This window comes from Narcine bancroftii, chromosome 2, assembly GCF_036971445.1.
Source record: "Narcine bancroftii isolate sNarBan1 chromosome 2, sNarBan1.hap1, whole genome shotgun sequence".
Classification (NCBI taxonomy): domain Eukaryota; kingdom Metazoa; phylum Chordata; class Chondrichthyes; order Torpediniformes; family Narcinidae; genus Narcine; species Narcine bancroftii.
In genome coordinates this window covers 117,284,672-117,297,309 of record NC_091470.1, presented here as the reverse complement: position 1 = coordinate 117,297,309, position 12,638 = coordinate 117,284,672, and positions in this window count along the sequence as shown.

The following is a 12,638-nucleotide window of genomic DNA, read 5'->3' as shown; positions in this document are numbered from 1 at the left end:
GGGCATCTCTTTAGCGCAGACCTCAAACATAGGCATCCCTGACCAATCTCTCAACTTCCTTTTTATTCACCCCGGGCTCTGCCAGACACAGACGAACTAACTCACGCTGGGATCCCAGAGAGGCTTCAGCTGTCTCACTTGGCTGCTGGACCCGAATATTCAGGAGGTGTCTGGCATAGACCACGTTTGTTGGGGGCTTGTACATGGCCTCCAGGGTAGCCATCGCTTCCGGGTACTCTGTGCAGCCTTTGAGGGCCTGGAAGGCATGGGGACCCAACTTCGTACAGAGCACCACAAGTTTCTTCTGATTCAAGTTCACCACATCATAGTGGGCCTGGATGACTGCCTCGACCACATGCCTCCAGATTTCGAAGTATGCTTGGGCTTCTAGGCTCTCGACGGTTAGGAGCTTTTCCATAGCAGGTCTAACTTTTAACTGAATAAATTGTGATCCACTGCTGCAGCAGTAAGCAGACACAAAACTCGAGAAAGACTGTACAACAGGCTTTATTTGGTTAAAAGTCTCTGCTACAGTGGTAGCTGTACTGGTGGCTCCCAAGTGACTGGCTCGGGAGAGGCCGGCTCAAGATTATATCTCGGGTAGTTGATTGAAAGCTGGCCGGGTGGAGTTTGGTCTATTCAGGTTGGCTGATTGACAGCCGGCCAGGTGTGGTCTGTCCTCCGGTGATCTTCCTGTAGGGACAGAGATCGCCCCCTGCAGTAGGCTAGTGGTGTATCACCACACCATTGTACCAGCCTCCACCACAACCCCTGGCAGTACATTCTGGGCACCCACCACTCTCTATGGAAAAAACCTACCTCTGACATCTCTCCAAAACTTTCCTCTTCTCCCCTTAAGCAGATGTCCTCCAGTATTTGCCTTTGTTGCCCAGGAAACAGGTGCTGGCTGTTCACCCGATCTAAACTTTTTATAATCTCATATAACTCTATTAAGTCACCTCTCATCATTCATCATTGTAAAGACAAAAAAAAAACCCTAGCTCAGTCAACCTTGTCTATATGGCCTGTTCTCCAATCTGGGCAACATCCTGGTAAATCTTCTCTGCACCCTCTCCAAAGCTTCCACACCCTTCCTATAATGAGGTGACCAGAATTGTATGCGACACTCCAACTGTGGCCTAAACAAGAGTTTTATAGAATTGCAATATGACCTCACACCTCTTGAACTTGTATAGCCTTTTCCACTTGCTCAGAAGGGCTGCACCTAACTCAGGAAAAGCCCCAACTCACATGGGGCAACCTACTCAGCCCCATTACCCGGCCTTCTCCCCTTAACCTTTGATGCCCTAGCTAATCAATCTCTGCTTTAAATACCCCAATGACTTGACCTCCACAACCCCCTGCGGCAGCAAATTCCACAGATTCACCACCCTCTGGCTAAAGAAATTTCTCCACATCTCCGTTCTATGGATGTCCTTCAATCCTAAAGTTCTGCCCTCCATGGACTCTGCCCATGACTTTGAACATTGAAAATGTTTCCATGAGATTGAAGCTCGTCTTTGTGCTTCAGCCTTATATGCAGTTCAGTTGTATTATTAATTCAAATTGCTGTTGAAAATGCGTACCTAAAGGCTGGAACAATGGCTCATGGTCAATCCTTGAAGACGTTAGGATCAGCTTCCTCTGTTTCAGTTAACAGTGATGCATTTTACACACTGTGGCATTCCTCTCCTAAGTACTGTTTTCTTTTTTTTCTCTGACTGTTAAATATCTTCCATCAGTGAGTTACAGCCTGATCTGACTCACGTGGAATGCTGAATTGTAAATTCTCGAGCACGAACTTAATATACATCCTGGATGAATCATAGTCTTATCTGCGTCAGAAACTGCAAAATTGAGAAAGAACATCTGTATTGCGGACTTTTATATCTGCCAGGGCTAATCGTGTCGTAGGCCTAACCTATAAACCAAATCCTAACGAAAAGGAGACAACGATTTCAAAGCACATTTATTGAACTCAACAAAAATTAATAAATGTAAATTTAGTGGCACCTCTGCCTGCAAGCACTTGGATACTTTTGAACACTTCTGGGGCATTTTGAATGCATAATAATTTTCACTTTGTGCCAAAAATGCCTTCGATTGATATTGAAAACTGCAATGATGCTTGTGTTTATTCATAAGATATGAGTGCTGCTAAAACTTAATGATTGCACCTCCCGTCTGTGTTGGTTGGGTTTGGAGAACTGTTTCAGAGTCAACTTCTTAGATGTGTACCCGGAGTCACATATAGTCGAGTCCACTTAAAAGTATCAATAAACCAGATTATTTTTAACCATCTATAGTTTTAAAGTGATCATTGCTGATACTGTTATAAGATTTTATCTCATTTGAGAGTTGATTGAATTAATATACCCACCTACAGGACTGAGCCTCTGGCATGAACTTTCACCCTGAATTCGACGAACTACAGAACCAAGCTTCACATGCAGGTTTCCACCTTGGCCTCAGCAACCTACAGGACTGAGCCTCCGTTGCAAACTCTCCGCCTGGCTCTGGGAGCACACGGGCCTCTTTCTCTCCACCCTCTGACTTTCCTAACCCTCCCTTGGGATCTTCCTACCCTCCACCTCCAATCCACCCCGTTCTCCTCCCCTCCCCAATGCCCTCCACCCCACTGAACCTCCTTATAAACCCTGCCTGTTCTTTACCTCTGACCTTCCCCTCTCGGAGATGGAATGCTCTGTCGTCAGTAGAGGCCTCACCTTCATCCCCCTTCACCCACATCTTAACAAGTTCTGTATATGTCATATTGCTGAACTCTTCTTCTATTGGCTCTGTCTCCATGCCTTCTTCCACAACCACGATTCTCCACCCGTTACTACAGATCCCTTCTCCTGCTTTAAACCTTCTTCCTACTCCTGGACACCTTGTTCCAGTCTTCTACCTGCTTTGGACATTTATATTTCCAATTGCCACAGTGATGTCACTACTCCCCTCACTCATTCCAATCTCACCCCCTCGGAATGCCTGGCCCTCCACTCTCTCCACACCAATCCCAACCTCACTATCAAATTTGCAAACAAGAGTGGTGCTGTTGTGGTCTGGCACACTGATCTCTATCTGGCTGAAGCCAAATGATAACTCTCAGAAACCTCCACTAACTTACCCCTCCAACAGGACCCACCAAACCACGGCACCATCTCTGAACTCATCACTTCCAATCACTCCCTGGCACGGCCTCCAACCTGATTGTTTCCCAACCCCATAACACCAATTTCTAACTTCTACCCAAGATCCACAAACCCAATCATCCCATCATGTCTGCGTGCTCTTGCCCCCTTCAAATTGGTCTCCACTTACCTCAACTGTTTTGTCTCTCCTGATCCAGTCCCTTCCCACCTACATCCAGGACACTTCACATGCCCTCCATCACTTCAACAACTTCAGTCCCCTGAACTCAATTGCCTCATGTTTACCATACATCTTCATTCCCAATATGAAGGCCTCAAAGCCCTTCATTTCTTTCTTGACAATAGACCCAACCAGTCCCCCTCCATCACACTGGCAGAACTTGTCCTCACCCTCAATAATTTCTCCTTTAATTATTCCACTTTCTCCAGGTCAAAGAGGTTGGCATGGGTACCCCTATGGGCCCCAGCTATGCCTGCCTTTTTGTTAGCTACGTGGAGCAATTTATGCTACAAGTCTACACAGGCAAGGCCACTCAACTCTTCCTCCACTACATCGATGACTACTTTGGTGCTCATGCAACCCTGATGAGCTCGTTGACTTCCACTTTGCTGCCAACTTCCACCCTGTCCTTAAATTCAATTGGACCATTTCTAGCAATCTCTCCCTTTCCTTGATCTCTCTGTCTCCATCATGGGAGACAAATTCTCAACAGATAGCTTCTACAAACTCACCAACTCCCACAGTTACCTCTTCCCATCATGTCCTCTATAAGGATTCCATTCTCCCATTTCCTCCATCTCCGCTGCATCTGTACCCAGGATGAGGACTTCCATGCCATATCATAAGATCTTCAAACAATGTAGCTTTTCCTCTACCACCATCACTCAGCACTCACCCGCTTATCCTCCATTACCCGGACATCTGTCCTGGCCCACTCCACCCCACATGCAACAAGGACAGGATTTCTCATCCTCACCTACCACCCCAGCAGCATCTGCATCCTTCTCCACCATTTCTGCCACTTTCTACATAATCCCACCACTATACACATATTCTCCTCTCCTCCCCTCTCTGCCTTCCACAGGAACAACTCTCTTGTCCACTCCTCCTTCCCCACCTATCATCCCCTTTGGATCTACCCCTGTGACCACAGAAGATGCTCCATTTGAGCCCAAACCTCCTCCCTCACCACCATTGGGAACAAAGAGTCTTTGAAGTGAAGCAGCATTTCACTTGTGAATCTGCAAGGGTCATCTACTGCATCCGGTGCTCCTATGGTGGTCTGCTCTACACCGGAGAGACTGGATGCAGACTGGGAAGATTGCTTTGTTGAGCTCCAATAGTGTGGATCTCTCAGTGGCCACCCATTTCAATTCTCCATCCTATTCCCTTGCCAACATATCTGTCTATAGTTGTGTGCTTGGCCAGACTGAGACCACTCACAAATTGGAAGAGCAACACCTCATCTTCCGGCTGGGCTCCCTCCAATGGATGGCATTAATATCGACTCCTCTGTCTTTTGTGTTTCTCCAGTATGTCGTCCTGCAGACTTTTGTGTTTCACCATGAATCTGACCTCTCCAGTGGGAAAGTGTCTATTAACTGCAAAGCCTTCTCCTTGTGGCTTTACGATCAACTACGTTTATTGCCAGCACAAAAAATATAATCATGGTGGCATTGGCTGTTAGATTTTACATCAACATATCTTCCCTCTTGGCTGAGCGGTTTAATATGAAGAAGCCGTTTACCGCCATGATCAGCATCTGATCAGATCAGTTTACTGATCTCATTGGAGATACTGTGGAGCTGGAATTAGAATTTCTGACTGCACTTCTCATAAGCTATCTATCTCTTTTTTCCTCTTGGCATTTGTGGTAAGTTAAATGCTTACAATTTTAGATGGTGCATAGCTCTGTGGCTGGAGCAAGTAAAAGCTCTGCTGCATCTGAATGTTGTACTCATGTTTATGACAGTAAACTCTTATTGAACATTGATGTTGAGATTCTGAGCTCTATGCTTGACTCTAATTAGCGTTGCTGAGTTCCATATTGTCAAGGTCTCCACTGACCTTAAACTCAAATAAGCCAGCCATCTTGAGATGATCAGAGCAGAGTATTCCCTCCCCCCTCCCCCACCCCACCTCCATATTGAGAAAGAGAAGCATGGGAGACAGCTCAGTAGGAAGGCGACCATGGCAATGGACTGGCGAGGGGCTCAGCGGTTGAAGGACTTACACTGGCTGTGGGGCAGCTGGGGAATAACTCGTGGGAACAGAGTATTGGTGCTGAGGCCTTTGGGTGCTGATTATGTCGGAGGTTTGGATCTGGAGCTTGGATTACCAATGGTTGGAATAAGAGTCTGTGCTGCTGCAGAGGCTGCGGGAGCACTGGAGGCGAATCCATGCACTCTGTCTCTGAAGGGACTCTCTTTTGCTTCATTTTCTCCTTTTGTTAGAGTCACTGGGCCATACTAATAGTGCCTCTTTGCCTTACGGCAGGCAGAAGTTGAGGTACATCATGCATATTATATTTTTATGTATTATCATATGACAATAAAAGGAACCTTAATTTTGAGATCAGAGGCTGGATATCCTGTCTTTCCACTATCAACAAATCATAGATTAGCAGTGCTATGGAGAGCCCTGCATTTACCTGGACAAATGTGACTCCACACCCTCCAGAACACAGCAGTCCATTTGACTGCCAACCCACCCATCACTCAAAATAGTCCTTCCCTCCACTGGTGGCTGTGATTCTCTCCAGATCTCATCTCACGATGAGAATTGTCAGGTGTTGGAGTGACACTGATTGCCTTTGGCATCGAGGCACCATTTGAGTGTGGCATTAAGGTAAAGAAGTCATTTCAAGGGGTAGGGGGGGGGGTTGGGGAGATCATTGGAAAATGGTTGACCAAAACTTCTTTTAGGTTGTTCATTTTGTTTGGTCCTGATGTGATTGCTAGGAAAAAATGACGCTTTTGACTTTAATAAATGATAAATCTTGTATGCTTGTTCATAATGAGCTGATGGGATGATGCCATTCTCTGGTAAAATAGAGGAAGTTCCTGCAGCTATAGGGCAAAATAACAAAGAGGTTTGTTGAAAGGTACATGGATCCTTGGTCCAATGGAAATCTGCATTCCCCAGACCAGTGGTCCTCAACCGTTTTATTTCCACTCACATCCCACTTTAAGTCATCTCTCTGCCATCAGTGCTCTGTGATTAGTAAGGCATTGCTTAAGGTGGTATTGGACTGGGAAGGGAAGGTTGAGAATCACTGCTTTAGACCCAATTGGTACTGAAATATTTTGCCTCAGAAAAATGGTCATTGACTCATTTCCTTTGGAGCTCTGAATCCGTGCACATAACGAGTCCATGAAGTGCGATTAAAATAGTGGTTTTCAAACTTTTTCTTCGCACTCCCATCCCACCTTAAGGCAATCTCTTACTAATCACAGATCCTCTGTGGCATAGGGATGACTTAAAGTGGGATGTTAGTGGAAAGAAAATGGTTGAGAACCACTGGCCCAGACCTTTACTGGGCTCCAATCCTGTTGAGAGGTTGTCCCCAAATTCCTGGATGCTGATGAATGGGACAGGTAGAAAAATAAGTCTGGATAAACAACCTGCCAAAAAAGGTTGGCAAATATAAATTGAGAAACCATTAGGGTAAAGAATTGCTTAAGACCTTGCCATGTGTTTTGGATGAATTGTTTGTATATGCTTGCAGTGACTGATTTGTAATAACACCACAATATCTTCATCTCATGGAGAGAATTTATAAGTTTAATTCTGCAAGGATTATAGCTACAATTCTTCCTGCACTGGGCTGCATTCTACCATCGCCACGATGATTTATGACCATTTATTCCTCGCAAAACCTCCAAAAAGGTTAAAGCTAATGCTGCTCATATGGGTGAATACTCCAGTTGCTAGTTCACCTTTAACCTGTTAGTTCCTTGCTTGCATTTACATTGTCAAGTGTTGATAAGGTATATGCTTTTGATTTACTGATCAAGATAGGTTCCAGTTCTTTCATTTATTTGGCTCATCCATTAAACTTGATAAGGACTATTAAAGTCTTTTATGTGTGCTTCAAAGTATTTAAAAATGTGCAAGGTTTTACTCATCACATCACAATTTTTTTTTGGCTGACCAAAACTTATTTTGAGATTGTAAATTTTGTTTGGTTCTCGAAGTGATTATGAAGAAAAAAAGAAGGTGCATTTGGCTTTACTAAATGATGCATCTTGCAGGCAATTATCAAATCATCCTTGCTCGATAAGGAGCAGATGAAATGAAGCCATTCTCTGGTAAAATAGTGACGGCACTTGCAACCACAGGGGGAAATAACAAAAGCCGAGAGCTTGGACAGTCCCATAATCTTGGTCTCTCCCAAAGAACTTTACAGCTGCTGTAAGAGGTATGGCAGGCCAGTGAAATGCACAGCAATTTAAATTCACCAGTAGCTTGAATACCTAACATAGTGGCATTGATTGAAGAGACTCTTTTCCACAATGGACAATGAAATCTTTCACAACTGTGCCTCCAACAGGGCTGCACTCCCTTTACACTGCTCTTTCAGTATCAACCTCACTTTTGAGCACTTAACCAGCGAGAGCTGAATCCCAACCCACCTCTGTGTGCTACATTTGACTTTAAGTTCAGAAACATTGAAAATTGGGTGATTCAGGCTGCACCCCATGTCCTATCAGAGTTTTGCTTTAACTTGGGCATATATTTACCGGGAGGCACAGTTGGCGTAGCCGTTAGTGCAGCACTGTTACAGCGCCAGCAATCGGGACTGGGTTCGAATCGGCACTGTCTGTAAGGAGTTTGGATGTTCTCCCCGTGTCTGTATGGGTGTTCCCTGGGGGGGGGGGGGCTTTGGTTTCCTCGCAACATTCGAAACGTACCAGGGATGTCGGTTAATAGGGTGTAAATTGGGTGGCGTGGCTCTTGCTAAATTAAATTAAATTAAAAATTCAGCATAGACATGAGGGGCTGAAGGGGCTGCTCCTGTGCATTTCTATGTTCTGCCTTGAGCAATAATTTAACCCAAGCCTCTTGCTGCAGGGCTAACTGTACTTGAAGTGAGGGTCCCAGCAGGAACTCTTTTCACAGTTTTGAGCAGGAAGAGGTCCAAGAGGAAGGAGTTGGGTTTCTTTGAAGATAAATGTTCCTTGATGTGCTTCTGAAGAGTTCACACCATGAGAGCCAGCATGAAATTAGCAAAAGCAAGCTTAAACTGGTACCCCAGCCAGTGTTGATACTGAAGCAAGTTTCCTACCCTCAATGGGAAAATCCATTGCTCTGTGCTGTATCTCAAAGTTAGTGAAGCGTGGATGCCTAGTACAAGGATGGGGGGGGGTCAAGGGGAACACATGTCTGGTGGGGAGGAAGGAAAATCTGCTCTCTCCTGGGGAACAAAGAATTGTTGATTTCCCCCTCATTGCTGCCAAAGTATTGCCTGATTTAGACTGGAAATACAGATCATTCGTGTCATCCCAGTGATCTGAAAGCAGCTGATATGAAAACACATCATATCACAAATCTAAAGTTGTGCCTGTTGAGGTTCCTTAGGAGGTAGAGGAGGGCAAGGCTCTTGGTCCCCATGTTGACAACATTTTGCAGGAGCAGAATTGAGAGTGTAGCTGCAAAGCCTCGGTCTGGAAGTCAAAGCAAAGGATTATCAAAATGACCAAGAAGATCACGGGAGTCTCCTTTTCCTCCATTGACAGCATTCGCTGGGAGTGTCGCTTAAATAGGGGATCAACGAATTAACAAGGACCCTTTCCATCCAGCACACAGTAGCTTTGACCCACTACCATCAGGAAAGAGGTACAGGAGCATCAAAATCAGGACTGCCTGGCTGGGAAATAGTTTTTTCCCGCAGGCTGTGAGATTAATGGAAAAATATCCTGTAACAGAGTAAATAATCGTGAAATATTTACATATATTTATTTAAATTTATATCTTTATGTAGAAATGTGATTATTATGTGGGTGTGTGTATGTGTATGCGTGTGCATGTGTGTGTGTTTGTTCACGGTCACGTGTGTGTGCATGTGTCCGTGTGTATCTATGTCTGTGTGTGGGTGTGTGTGTGTGAGTGCATGTGTGTGTGTGTGTGCGTGCGTGTGTGTGTGTGTGTGTGTGTGTGTGTGTGTGTGTGTGTGTGTGTGTGCGTGTGTGTGCGTGAGATTTGGAGAAACACTGTTTTGTCGAGCTGTACATGTACAGTCAGATGACAAACTTGAACTTGAGCTGTGACTTTGACCTGAACAAGTGACCTTGTCAACCTTCCACTGGCATGCACCTCGCTGCCCACAAGTAGTCCGTCTCTGAGTTTGCTGCTTGTTCTCAGCCTGACCATTCTTAGTTGATCTCAAAACTTGAAACATCTTTACAAAACATAATCATATTTGAAGATTTATTTTCAAAGTTCAATCTTCGAATTTATATTCAGACGACATTCATGACATCACGAACTCATACTCTCTTACGCAACTTGCATTTACTTTTCAATTTTGGGCTTCTATACCTGGATTAAGTTCATTGAAAGTCGCTAGTTTTGGACAGGCCATTAATTTGTGAGTAAAACTCTTAGCCTTTAAGCAATCGGTGTTTGCCAGGTTTTGCTGCATTTTGCTGCTCTATGATTGATCATGGTGGAGTAAGCCTGAACATCATGTTTTGTCATCTCTGATTGAAGGGATAACAGTGGGCAGCCTGCCGCATGGTTGATGTATTCAGCTAGCCTGCTGAAGGTTACAAGACAATGGGTGTATGGTGAAATTCTGTTTTCCATGGACTCATGTGGTTTGGAGAAGCAAATTGAAAATAAAGGAGATATTGGCACTTCAGGAGATGAGGGGATTGACTTCATGATAGGCCACGGCCTGTTTCTCTCTTGATGGTTTTGTGGAGTGAGACATTCACTTGATTGTTAACACACAGCTGATTGTTAACACACAGTTTGGAAAGGTTTCCCTTGCATTGCAGACCCCTTCTGCAAAGAAAACTTTGGTTAAAATTGTGCCCCACTTCTTACATTATTGAGCCCCCTTCCACACAAGTCATGAAACCAGAATGTCTGCAGACGCTGTGTTTGTAGTAAATACACAAAAGGGCTGGAAGAATTCAACAGGTCCTGCAGAGTCCATATGAGGCACAGATATATTTCGGGCCTGAACCCTTCTTCAGACATGAGCAAAAAGTGGCAGGTGCCAACTTCCACCCTCAAATTCTCTTGGTCCATCTCCCACAACAAAATCCCCTCAATCTCTCCGTATCCACCTTGGGAGACAAACTCTCTGCAGACATTTTCTACAACTCCCAGAATTACCTCGACTACACCCATTCACACCCTGTCCTATCTGCTCTCAGGACAAGGTCTTCCATGTGAGATAATCAGAGATGTCCACTGTCAATCAACATGACTTCCCCTCCACCACCATAAACTTAGCCTTCAACCACATTATCCTTCATTTCCTGCACATCTGTCCTGCCCCCTCCACCCCCAGGCATGATAAGAACAGGTTTCCTCTTGTGCTAACCTTCCATCTTGCCAGCCTCCCCATCAGTACATTATCCTCTGAAATTTATGCCATCTTCAATGTGATTCCACCACCAAACACATCTTCCCTTCTCCACCCCTCTCTGCCTTCCACAGGGACCGGTCCCTCCATGACTCCCTTGGCCACTCCTCCCCCATCCCCCTGACCATTTGCTCCCTTGATACCACAGGAAATGCTGAACATGCCCACACCTCCTCCTTCACCACCATTCAGGGCCCTGAGCAGTCCTTCCAAGTGAACCAAAGCTTCACTTATGAATCTGCAGGGATCTTCTAATGCATCCAGTGTTTCCGTTATGGTCTCCTCTAAATCAAAGAGGCTGGACGCAGACTGGGGAGATTGCTTCATTGAGCACCTTCACTCTGTCTGCTGTAATAGCGGGGATCTCCCAGTGGCCATCTGGTGCAATTGCGTCCTCCATTCCCATGCCGACTTCTCCGTCCATGGTCTCATACATTGCCCAGCTGGGGCTGCCTGCAGATTACAGGAATAACACCTCATATTCTGTCTGGACACCCACAAACCAGATTGTTTTAACAATAATTTCTCTCATTTTCATTATCCTCCCTGCCCCCAGGTTTCTCTCTTTCCCTATCCCCCTGTGTCCTTTCCTCCAGCTCTGCCTTCTCAGAGCTTTCCCCCACCACCCCCCTTCCACCTCTCCTGCCCTCCTACCCATGTCCAACTATGACCTCTTGGCTGCTGGCCATGCTCCTCTCCCCTGCCCCTTCTTCCCTCCCATCCTCTCGATTTGAAACCTGCCTGCTTTCCGCTCGTGAAGGGCTCAGGCCCAAAATGTCGGTTCTCTATCTTTGCTGCTGCGGGTCCTGCCGAGTTCCTCCACCAAGTCCATCGGTTTTTTTTAAAATCCTTCTGAAAAGGCCAAGCAAATTCCTCTGGAGAAATCCAATGAAAGAAGAGGTTATGGAAGGAAGACATTTTAATACTGATAACTCAGTTCTAAGGATCTCTTATTTCATGAGGATAAGCTAGAATTATTGCAAACAAGACAGTTTTATTGCTCTTGAAAAATATAGGCTAGCTATCAAAACCCCCCAATTGGAATTAAAGTTCCTAACTGTCAGATGAGATGGAATTGATGGCCAATATTAAATTAGTAAAATATGAACTCTTGCACAACAGCACCTAACATATTCTTTACATATGCCAGTTTGCCAAGGTCAGTTTGTGTTACATAAATTTTGGTACAAGATGGAACCTTTGGCAACTGTCCACTCCCTTTTATTAAAGGGATCAATACATATATCACAGTGTTAGACAAGGAATATAAAACTTATCGATGTATTAAAATGTCTCGATGTATCAGAGGTGGGCTGAGGTGTTAGACTTGCAAAGGTAATGAAGTAAGTGGGTGGAACATGGTGTAATTTGGGTGAGCACTTCACTTGAAAGAAATATTGAATCTCAAAATGAGACAGACAGCTTGTATTCTGAAGTTCGCAGCAGTGAGATATTTTCCTCGGCAGCAGTTCAACATGAGGACGTTCTGGAGCCTTTTGGCAGTGAAATGTTGGCTGCTGTTATTTATCAGGCAAACTGCTATCGATGCTGTGTCTCACACTTGCAGCCCCAAGAATGCTGGAATGAAACGGTTAAAAAATAAGCTTTAATACCCTCCAGAAATAATATCTTCACCAAGTTCAAACAGGCCACCTTGCTCACCGGCCAGAGTTTAGCTGACTGTCAAATGGCCCATGAAAAGATAAAACAAAGAGGCAGCCATTCAGCCCCTTGTACCTGCCCCATTCGACATGACCATGGTTAATCTGCCTCCTGCCCGATCTCCCCTTCTGTGCCAGTTCTCAATTGTTAAAGATTTGTCTATACAGCATGGTAGCAGGCCCTTCCGGCCAAGATTTTACGCTGCTCAATTGTGACTAATTAA